Source organism: Mytilus trossulus, chromosome 9 (genome assembly GCF_036588685.1).
Source record: "Mytilus trossulus isolate FHL-02 chromosome 9, PNRI_Mtr1.1.1.hap1, whole genome shotgun sequence".
NCBI lineage: Eukaryota > Metazoa > Mollusca > Bivalvia > Mytilida > Mytilidae > Mytilus > Mytilus trossulus.
In genome coordinates, this window is record NC_086381.1 from 76,616,122 (window position 1) to 76,628,712 (window position 12,591).

The window sequence follows — 12,591 nt, forward strand, 5'->3', positions numbered from 1 at the left end:
CTCTTATATACCGTCTGTCTAAAGGTTGGGTGAACGTGAGGTCGGACGATCTAGTAAACAGAAAATAACTGAAAATTGTCGGCTGTTAACGAAACTTTTAACAGGAGATAAATTCTTAGCAAACAGAGGATTTGACATATCAGAAAGTGTAGACTTTTGTGTGCGGAAGTGAAAATTCGTGCATTTACCAAGGGAACACGTAAATTATTTTTTTCTTGAAATAAAGCCAACAAGAAAATTAAGTGCACGTACATGACTGTTTTCGCATACAAGTTGAACTTGTACAAAACAAATATACTATTCTACAAAAAAACATTGCCAATTTACTTTCTGAATTTATATGTGTCACTGAGTTGAATCAGTTGTTCTACGACACCCTCCTCCCCCCATTCCAGACCCTCACTGAGATGAATCAGTTCTTCTTCTTCTTCTTCCATATAAGAGTTGGGTTCCTTTAATGAAACGTTTAAACTCTGCGGGACTACGCATGGTGACATCACATATCTAGTCCCCTAAGGCTATATACAGTATTTACAATAAAATCAGGTTGTTACGGTTAAAATTATGTACAATCGTCCAGTCTGGTATTAATGTGTTGTCTGTAGCCCTGAGCGAAAATCTTCAACTGATCCCGCTTCAGCAACCCTGGCAGGTAATGTATTCCATTCCATGATTGTTCTTGGAAAGAAGGAGTTCCTGTAGACATCACTGGTGACCCTCTGTTGGTAAAACTTGTGTCCTCCACGAGTTCTACTGTCGCCACCTTTGAGGTAAGTACTCTTGTTGATGTCTATCAGCTCATTCTGGATACGATAGAGCATGCATAGCCTGTTGTCACGGCGTCTTGTCTGTAATGTGTCCCATTTTAGATTTTCTAACATTGTAGTGACGCACCCTGGTGTGCGTGATGTGTAGTCATTATAGACAAATCTAGCAGCTCTCCTCTGTATAAGTTCTAGTGTGTTGATGCTTGCTTGGTTGGTTGGGTCCCATATAGTAGAAGCATACTCTATGACAGGTCGCACGAGTGTTGTATAGCCAGCAGCCTTTACTTTCCTGGTACATTCTTTAAGATTTCGTTTGACAAACCCAAGTGTTCGGTTACCCTTTGCTGTAACACTCTGGATATGTTTGTTCCATGAGAGGTTGTTTGATATTGAAACTCCCAAGTACTTGGCACTATCTACTGGTTCGAGTATGTGTCCATGTAGAGTGTATGGGTATTGTATAGGTTCTTTGTTCTTTGGTGGTATGCGGATAATATTGCATTTTGTTGGATTGAATCTCATCATCCATGTTTTTTCCCATTTTTCTAATGCTTTCTGAAGTTGTTCTGTATCTTTGGTGTTACTAATTTCCCTGTATAGTAGACTGTCATCAGCAAAGAGGCGGACATCTGATTGAGTATATCCGGGCATGTCATTGATGTATGTTAGGAACAATAAAGGACCTAGTACTGTGCCCTGTGGCACACCTGACAGAACATCGTCAGAACATCGTCGTTGTTCTACGACACCCTCCTCCCCCATTCCAGACCCTCACTGAGGTGAATCAGTTGTTCTACGACACCCTCCTCCCCAATTCCAAAAAAAAAATTGTATATAGCGTGAAAAATTATTTATTATTTTTGGCGATCAAACGGGGGGAGCCGGGTCTTACGTCCTCTACCCCCTTTTTTTCCTTGAATCAACCGTTTTAAATGGACCCAATCAGTGTTTCACATTGGTCATAGTTGTCTTTGAAAATATTTGGAATCGTCCTTAAATGGGTCCAATCATTGTTTCAAACTGGTCCGATATTTGTCTTTCAATCTAATCCGAGTTTCTTTAAAAGTGGTCCGAGTTTTCTTGGTCCGACTTGTCCCAATCCCGATATTCAGTGTCTCGTTTTGACAAAACTTACGCGTTGCTGCTATCGACAAACTGCCAACACATTCGTTTTAAGCAAGAAGACGTCATTTCGAAGGCTTTTTAAGGGTAAGTTTTAAATATTTCTGTTATATTTGACTCACGTGAAGAAATGACATACTCATTTTAGCTCATTTTAAAAATATTTTTTACATTTTTGACACAGCAACTGGTCGATGGACATATTTCCGGGTTTCCATCTCTTCTTCTTCGCATTAAGACGAAATGTTCTGAACAAGTACAGAAGAAATGTTTAATTAATCATTTAACTAAGTGATTTTATGTTATTCAAGGTAAAATTGTTTATTGAAACAAATTTGTAAGTTAAAAAGTGCATTTGAAAAGTGTAAGAGTTTTTAGACACCAGGCGGGCGGCGCTGAAGTTTGTCATGTGTTTTAAACAAGTATTGTTTTTAAAAAAGCTTGTATGAACCTTCATTTACAGAGTCTAATTTAGTGGGGGGCAGGGGGCCCGGGCCCCCCCCCCCCTTTTTGGGAAAAAATTTGGTTGCTTATATAGGGAATCACTGAAGCGTGACTAGAGCGTGCAAGGGCTGTATAGCCAGTCAAGGTCGTTAAAAACTTCCATTTGTTGTGACTAGAGCGGGCCCCCTCTTAGGTCAGTCAGTAGCCACTTGTGAAAATTTCTGGATCCGCCACTGATTTATAATGCATATAGAATCAAAAGTGTGCATACAATATAAAATCTTTGTATTTGAAAATTAAATGAAAATTAAGAACTGATTATTAACATCAAGTTAGGTTCTTCATCCACAGGTATGAGACAATACACCTTACAGAGCTCCAGATAAGAATTCATTAATTGGGGTTTTTACCCACCATTTTCTTATATAATTGGGTGATAAAGTTTTTTAATTGAATTATCAATTCCAATTCACCCCTCAGGTTAATATCAAATTGGGTTTTTCACCACCAAGCTCCTTAATGTATTGGTTTTTTTCATCGACACAATATTGAATATTTAGGCAATATCAACCCCAATTTTTTCCATCTTAAATTAATATGTTTCTGTCTTTGTTTAGCTCTTTTATTTGGTTTAGGGTTATGGTTAGGGTTATTTGCTAGCTGTTTTATTTGGTTTATTCACTGAGGAGCAATTGTAGGTTTAATTTGTGTCCGGTTTCAAACCTTTTGCCAGTTTTGTATTTTCTCACAAAAAAGGATATGTGTATTCACAGGCACTCATCTTATACCTTTATATAATAAATTCTGAGACCAGTGCCTGATCAGTGGCTGTGTGCATGGTGTGTGTATTCATTAATTAACTGTAAAATGAATAAAAAATAGTTACTGTATATAAACTTTAATTATACTTGAATGATTTTCTTTTATTCAATTTACATAAATCTGGGTTTAGTTGTCTTTTATTAGAACTTTTGATTTCTGATGCTTTATCATTTCTTAATTGATTGGGCCTTTCACTTTTTCCAACTGAATTCGTTTTTGATGAAACACCGTGTTTATTAGCAATGTTTTCGTTATGGTACGCACACATGCCCGTGCGTTCGATGGACGCTTCCTAAAGATACTGGCTGAGTCTTGTCATCATTATAACTTTCCCTCAGTTTTCCAAAATAAGCCGAAAACATGCTTCTATTCAATATTTTAACTGGACATTCACTTTCGTTTTAATTCGATGTATGTTATGAAAAATCCCGAGCAATGCAAAAAAAATATGACTCCATGACACACGCTAATAGGATAAACACCGAGAAGATCGAAATATTTACAAAAACACATGTACCTATTGAGCAATGGAAAACTCAAACAGGGACTCATTTCAGCTACTTGATGCAGGGATCTATTTTTAGAACGACAGGAAATTTCCAATTATAAATATTATAAAAATAGTTTACGCGACGACTGTAAACAGATAAGGGTAAATAACACAAACGGTAGCCAATAAAAGGGTTGAGAACTCATGGTTTTTGCATATAATTGGGTTTTCCGTTGAATTAATTGGGTTGTTGAACCCTTTAATGGACAATTGCATTGGGTTTTCTATTATTTGTATTGCGTGATCACGCAATTACGCAGCTTATCTGGAGCTCGGGGACCTTATCGCTAATCCCGAATCTGTCCTGCTTGAACTATGGACGTCATACAGCTGCAATCACTTTTTCCATTGTGGCATCAGATATTTTGTATTATGACGTCAAATTTTATGGGAACCTGTGTGATGTCCAGTAATGGCCTGCAGACATTAATAGCGATAAGGTGTATATTAAAGTTTTTACATTATTATTTACCACCAAAGGTATACATATAACTTAAACAAGTTATTTCAGAAAATAACAGGTATACTAGTTCTGTTATTGGGGGAATTCTTATAGATTTATATCTCCTCCTGTCATGAATTGTGTTGAAATAACCGGTTATTTTACAAAGAAACAATGTCTGTATGTCATGTATGTAATAACGCCTTTCAGTCATCACAGTGGGTCTCATTGGGGTCTTCGCGTGACACAGGATTGGCTGATTTTTGGTATTTGGACACATGAAAGTCAAATTATTGTGCCTGAAAACAGGAAACAAAGTTGAGCGGGACACGTAAAATTACTAAAAAAAATAGAATCATAATTGTAATAAGCATGAAATCAAAATTTGTTGTCAAATTAAGTAGTGATGACTTGTTTGTATGTACGGTTTACAATCATCGACATTCCGTTAATGGTTTTTGCATTTTGAAAACTGTATCCCTAAATGACTTCTGTACAACAACAAGTTCTGAAAGTAATAAAGATCGGTTCGGGTGGACATGGTGGATCCATAAAACAATTCATTTTGAAAATGTAGCATCATTTAATCTTGGTTTCAGTAAAAAAATATACATGTACCATACCTGCCAACTTTTGCAAATGCCCATGGGGGTTTTAGCGCGCGATAAAAAATTCAAAGTTTAAAATTCTGTTCGACGACTATTTTGAGCGCGTGTTTTGTAGTCTAGAAAAAGTGTCATATTTGCATGATTTGTAAGATGAGCTTACATCCCTTTTTTTTTAAGTTTATTTGCATGATTCTAGTTATTATAGCAGCAGAAAATTATATGAACATGTAGCTGTAAGACCAGGAATTATTTTCATGTGTAAGGATACTAAAATTAAATAGTTGTTGACTTTTCCAATTTAAAATAATACACAAAGAAGGACCTTTATCAGGTTTGGAACAACACATAGGGATCCCCTCTCAATGTTAGGACATTAAACACTACTTTTTAAGTACAAATATGCATATTTTTTTAAGAAACTTTTCCCAAAGAACTATACATTTTATGATTTATCTGGTATTATATGGTCAACACATGTCCAAGAATTTTGATATGTCCTTGGCCTTACATGTATATCTTCTTTATTATTCAAAATAATAGGACTCTTCATTTAGAAAAGCTGTTCCAAATATAATGTCAGAATTTCCCATTTTAAAGTTAATAAATCTTTATTTTTCTATTTTATTTTTTACAAGAGTGACCCCTTGACAAAGGGTAGTCCCTCATGTTGATGTGGGTGTGGGAGGGGGGGGGGGGGGTCCATGTGAAAAATAATGAATAGTACATTATACTTTAAATGATTGAATACATAAATGAAATTATGTTACAGCAAGTGTATAATGTAATGTCAATAAATTTGTGAATAAACTACTATTTATTATATTCTTGATAGTACTCCATAATTGAAGTTTGTCAATCGGCCATGCTTTTATTCTTATTCTGTGTAAGAACCTCCTTGCAGTTGAAAAATCATTTGCCATGTTCACGTTTTTACATCAACAAACAGTGGAATACAACACGAGTTCAATATCTAGCATGTTAAAACAATCTTGAGAGAAAACGTTTTTGATTGGCTGATTAATTTGATCATGAGAAACACACAATTTATTTGGCTGAACACGATTTTCCTCCATTGGACACAGTTCATGCAGTTCAAAATCGGGAACAACAATATTTTTCGTGTAGATTTTCACCAAATCGTGTTTTAGAGGGTTTTTTCAGGAACACGATCGTGCAATCGTGACAAAGGGTCAAAATCGTGTAGTATAGTACACGCCTAAATCGTGAAAGTTGGCAGGTATGATGTACTTCCATTTAATTCAATACTTTTATACGCAAAATACGCACTGCCACAATAGCAGATAAAAGGCATATACATGTGTAATACAATTAGGAGATAACTGTATTGTATTTGAAGCTCCGACGGCATCAATTGGGGATTTGATGGTCGCAAATTAAGTTTACTGGCGACGCGTTAGCGGAGACAGTAAACGGGTATTTGCGACCATCAAATCCACAATTGATGCCGTCGGAGCTTAAAATACAATAGTGTTATCTCCATTCTGATGAAACTGACAGAAAACAACGTTAAAACATGTATTTAAAATCTGTCATATGCCGTCTGCGCATGCGCGTACGTCCCATAGCATCAATTGTCAATTGATGCCATGTAATTAAGTGACGTTATCCAATCGAAATGAACGTAACAAACGTTGTTGAATTAGAATATACATTGTACACAACCAAATATATAAACATGTTAGAAACATTTTCATTGACACATATTGGCAATATCTTCCAAGTACCCTTCTGTGAAAAACTAATTGCTGTACCCAGGAATTCGAAAGTATTTAAAAAATTCAAAAACAAAATATATGTTTTGCAAACTTGGCATGGACAATGAGTACATAATTCAGGGGTGGATTCAAGAGGTAAGGCGGTCATTTTTTTCTGGAATTTATTTTTGTTCATTTAGGGGCATTTTTGTCATGTTTGTCATGTTTTGCCTCCCACACTTTGGCCAAAAATGTAGCTGTTTTTTTTTTTATTGACAGCTTTTCTCCGATAAACGAAAGATTGTCGTATTCATGCAAAAGTTTTAACTCGTATTAAGAGTTCAGGCCCTCGCGAGTGGGAGAGTCGATCACAGAGAGGGACCGAATTATTCGGGTTATTGGGAAAAAAAAATCGTGGGGCCCTATAGTAACACGTCAGCCATGAGAAAATACAAGGATTTGTATAGTGGGACAAATCCTTGAAAATGTAGTATTCTAGTAGTTGTGCCCGTTTACAAATGGAAAAGTTGCTGAATTTTTCGTTTCCGTTCTCTAACTTAAGTTAGCCTCAACCAAATTTTGATAGTGATTTTTACCGTTCTTCAGTTATGTCCCTTTATAACTTTATATGATATGCGAGCGGGGGCAACTTCTGTGTCCCATGGACACATTCCCAATTTATTTGTATATGGAATCATTATAAGGTGTACATGTCCAACTGGCAGCTGTCACCCGACGTTGACCTCATTTTCATGGTTCAGTCAGTCAACAATATAACTCTCTCTATAGAGTTATTACAGAAAATTAACATACATTTGTTATTGTGGACTAAAAAATCAAAGAACTGTGATAACATATGTATGTTACATGTTTCAAAGGAACAATATACATCATTAGTTTCGTTAAAATGTATACAAGTTCTATTGATATTACTATTGTCTTTATGTACATGCATACTCAACTATAGAAAGATATAACAGTTCATAGTTTTCCAATCATGCATAGTACACCTATGTTATTACAGAAAAAGTACATGTATGTCTGTAATAACTAAAGGGTGGGGGTGGGGGGGCAGATGAAGTGTGCCTCTGGGTGTGGAATTTTCTCGCTGTGTTGATGACCAATTGTTGGCCTTTGGCTGTTTTCTGCTCTCTGGTTTTGGTTGTTGTCTCTTTGACACATTCCTTGTTTCCATTCTCTATTCTGTTTAATCTGAGTAAATCTGTTTACATGTTTTAAATTTTAAAACTTTTTTTCAGATTTTGATTGACTGGTGGCAGAAGGGGTATGTTATATAAAGTGGCATTAAGACCTTGCAGACAGATCTAGACTTAATAATAACATGCTGAAGTTGCAATTACAGTTTGATGAAGGCCCACATGTAATCCCATATTGACGGTTGAAGAACTTGTACCAACAGATTTCACTTTGGGTATTTAATTGTATTGATACTTAGGAATGGACTTTATTTTAAGACGTTTCTTTAAAAATCATCCTTAACCATTTTTCATTTTTTTTTAAACAAGTTATGTTGAATTTGAGGATCTTTTAACAGATGTTTTGGAACTTTTACAATGTAATTTGTAATCAAAATTTTGAAGTGTGTATGGAAATTAGGCCATAGTTATTATATTTTTTACAAATTTTTTTGACAAAACAATGGGTAGGAGGACGAAAAAAAAAAACAAAAAAAAACCAACTGCTGCTGCTGATTTTTTTTTTAATACCAACCGTCAATATCAAATTTTTTTTTTTTTATTTCACCAAGAGATTTTCTACTAGTGTAACAACTATTTTTTTTTGCTTGACAAGGTTTGAATTGAAAATCAATGTGCAACAACTTACTAAATCACCAAGAGCATAAATTTAGATTCTTTCATGCAGTTATGAACTAAAATTTATTTTTTTTCCTATTTGGCAAAAATTAGGGTAGGAGGGTTCGTAAAACTAAAACTAAAAAAACTACGGCCTTACAAGGAAAATAAAAATGTCATACTAACTGTCTCATTAAATATATTATTCAACGTACAATCAGTGCAATAAGGAAAGATATGAGATGAACATTATATACATATATCGATATGTATGTGTAAAGGTAGAGACAGGGTGTCCTGCTTTCCATTGTATAAAGCACCCTATATTTTTAGATTTTAATCGTGTACAGTGAATCTTAAAATATATATTTGATAAGGCCCAGATATTTTTACCTTTTAATTGTGTATGGTGAATCTACAAATTTATTTTATAAATCCCCAAATATTTTTAGCTCACCTGGCCCAAAGGGCCAAGTAAGCTTTTCTCATCACTTGGCGTCCGTCGTCTGTCGTCCATCATTGTCGTCCGTTAACAATCTTCTCTAAAACTACTGGGCAAAAATCTTCTCTAAAACTACTGGGCAAAAATTTAACCAAACTTGGCCACAATCATCACTAGGGTATCTAGTTAAAAAAATGTGTCCGATGAACCGGCCTGCCAACCAAAATTGCGGACATGACTAACAATAAAACATAGGGGTAAAATGCAGTTTTTGGCTTATATCTCTGAAACTAATGCATTAAGAGCAAATCTGAAATGGGTTTAAAATGTACAACAGTTTTAAATCTATCTGCCCTGAAATTTTCAGACGAATCAGACAACCCATTGTTAGGTTGCTGCCCCTGAATTGGTAATTTTAAGGAAATTTTATCAAGTTTTGGTTATCTTAAATATTATTATAGATCTGTAGATCATATATGTAGATAGAGATAAACTGTTAACAGAAATTTAATGTTTTGCAAAGTACAATCTACAAAATAAGTCAACATGACCAAAATTTTCAATTGACCCTTAAGGAGTTATTGCCCTTTATAGTCAATTTTTAACAATATTTTTCATAAATTTTTGCAATCTTTTACAAAAATCTTCTTCACTTAATATACTGGGCCAAATAGAATTAAACTCTGAGTGAGCTACAATTTTCAATAGGGTATCTTGATTGAAAAATATATCCGATGACCCTGCCATCCAACCAACATGGCTGACATGGCTAAAAATAGAACATAGGGATTTACTATACAAGTCTAAGGGAAAATTGTAAAAAAAAACAATTTCAAATGGTCACAAGCCAGTAGCCTGTAATTCAGTGGTAATGTCTTAAGTTGCTGTACATGTATATATCATATTGGTTTTTCGTTTCTTGATTTGTACAAAAATCTGGCCTTAAGTTGGTCCGAGGATACAGTTATCGTCCTTTGATTTTCGTTGTCTACAAATATAGTCCCTAGTCAATGCTAGTGTGAACAGTGTATAACTTGCATATTTTTTTGATACACTTTCCCAATTTATTTCTTTATAAGTATATTTTATGCATGAAATATAAAGTATGAGGATGAAATAACATGTGAAACAAAGATTTGGGTGATGAATTGTAATGTAAAGTAATGATTTTGTCCAGTTGAAGAAGGTCACGAATTAGTCTGAAGCTGTCAAACTGAATTATAGACCCCTTATAACATAGCATTGTCCATATTTTAAGTTAGAGCTGGTAGACTTTTCTATAATTTTGATATTATTTGTCCCAAAAGTAGTACACTTAACACTGTACAAATCTTTTTGAGATGCAGCAGATGCGATTTTTTTAATTTGAATTTATTGTCTAAAAGAAATGCACTACGAAATAAGTGTGTTCTCAGTCCTTTCTCGTTTGAAGTGCTTTTAAAAGCTTTACATTTGTGCATTTTGGAGCCTTACTTATAGATTGCTGTTTGGTATAGATTTTGCTCATTCATGTCATTATTGAAAGCTCTCTGGTGAAGAGTTGTCCCATTAGCAATCATACCACATCTTCTTACTTTTAACAGTATTTTTACAAAAACAAGAAAAACACATTTCTGACTGACAATCCCAATTTCGACAAATGGTTGCTACCAGCACTTTTACATTTTCATATGATAGATTAAGTGCTATGGTCCTTGTGATTGATTGAAAAATCACTGTTTATGACATTTCTTTGTAATAACTAGCGAAACATTTAACCAAACCTTTTAAAGTTTTAATATTTGTTGTTTCTCATGTCAAAATGGAGGTCAAGTGTGATAGTGCAAATTTTCTTTAATGCTGTTCAGGAGTTATGGCCCTTGATTGTTTCAACAATGACATTAAAATGTAAGCAAAATTTGTACATCATTTTTACAGCATCTATTTAAAAAAGAGTAATTTTGTTTTAAAGTTTATCTTATTTACTTGTATATATGGTGGTATGTAATAAAAGGACAAGGTTAGAGGATAATCATAATTTGGAGAAAATACAGATTTTATCAACTTCAATTTTTAAAGGTATTCATGTATTGGGGCAATCTAAATATGACATCATGATTACAACTCCTGTATACAAACATGTTTAATCCCTCCTCATTCTTTATGTGCCTGTCCCAAGTCAGGAGTTTGTAGTTCAATGGCTATCACTGGTTCTTGTCTGTCATATTTGTCTTTCGTAAATTGGTTTGTTATAAATTAGGCTGTAAGTTTTCTCAATTGAATTGTTTCATATTTTTCATGTTGGGGCCTTTATAGCTGACTATATGGTATGGGTTTTTCTCATTGTTGAAGGCCTTACCGTTGCCTATAATTGCTTACACTTCATTTGAACATAAGTGGATAGTTGTCGCATTGGTAATCCTACCATATCTCCTTATTTTTATAAAAATACAATGATTTCTCTTTCTTTTACAGGATATGATGGCAAGTTGGGATGAGGTAAGTTTTTCTTCTTAAAAGTCAGTGGTCATGTGACCTATGTCATGTGACCTATGTTGTTTATTAAATGTACAGAAAGGTACAGGCGACTGGCATGCAGTATTCTTAGGGGGAGAACAGGAGAAATCAAAATGACTACAGTGAATAGAATTTCAATATACTAGTACAAAATTCCAGGACACAAACAAAGAGACATAAGATATCCAAGGACATTCACAACTCTATTACGTCGAAGAGAAACTGACGACGCCATGGCAAAAAATGAAAAACAATCAAAATACAAACAACATTCTTTAAAACATTACATAGAAAATTAAAGACCCTACAATACTAACCTCAACAAAAACTGAGGCTCATCTCAAAACTGATGCATTATACAATTGTCTAAAGATTTTTCTAAAAAAAACTCTGAAATTAAAGACAATTTCATTCTCTCTTCATAGTCATTGTATTTAATATAAGCTACTGAAACTGTAAACATGTAGCTTATTAAATTCAATTATTACATTTATAATACATTTTTATATTCTAGAGGAAAATGTAAAAAAATTGTTTTGCTTACAGAAACTTCTTACAGCTGCAGAGAAGGGGAATATAAAAGAGGTAGAACTAAGTGTAAAGAACAGAGCTAATTTGGAATGTAGACATGATTATGTAAGTGAAGTAAAATGTATTTATTATATACATGATATATAGTACACACAATATGACTCAGTTAAACATTGCTCTTTTCAATTTTTCAGTGATTGGTCAGTGATTCAATTTTAATTTCTGGTTATTGCAAATAGTCTTCAAAATATTAAGAAACATGATTACACATCATATAACATTCATTAATCACTCCTGTACTGAACATGACATGTGACACCTGATCAAACAACATTCATTCACCACTCTTGTACTGAACATGACATGTGACATCTGATCATACAACATTCATTCACCACTCTTGTACTGAACATGACATGTGACACCTGATCATACAACATTCATTCACCAGTCCTCTACTGAACATGACATGTGACACCACATCATACAACATTCATTCACCACTCCTGTACTGAACATGACATGTGACACCTGATCTTACAACATTCATTTACCACTCCTGTACTGAACATGACATGTGACATCTGATCATACAACATTCATTCACCACTCTTGTACTGAACATGACATGTGACACCTGATCATACAACATTCATTTACTATTATACTGAACATGACATGTGACACCTGATTAAACAACATTCATTTACCACTCCTGTACTGAACGTGACATGTGACACCTGATCATACAACATTCATTTACCACTCCTGTACTGAACATGACATGTGACACCTGATCATACAACATTCATTTACCACTTCTGTACTGAACATGACA

At 34.4% G+C, this 12,591-nt stretch overlaps 1 long non-coding RNA gene across 1 annotated transcript; it reads left to right on the forward strand.

Annotated features, from left to right (window-relative positions):
- Nucleotides 1–1,876: 1,876 nt before the first annotated feature.
- On the forward strand, nt 1,877–11,854 carry LOC134683430 (uncharacterized). The gene is made up of 4 exons (XR_010101021.1): nt 1,877–1,976; nt 7,730–7,902; nt 11,181–11,204; nt 11,769–11,854. It is a non-coding gene; the product is annotated as an uncharacterized LOC134683430 (long non-coding RNA).
- Nucleotides 11,855–12,591: the final 737 nt, after the last annotated feature.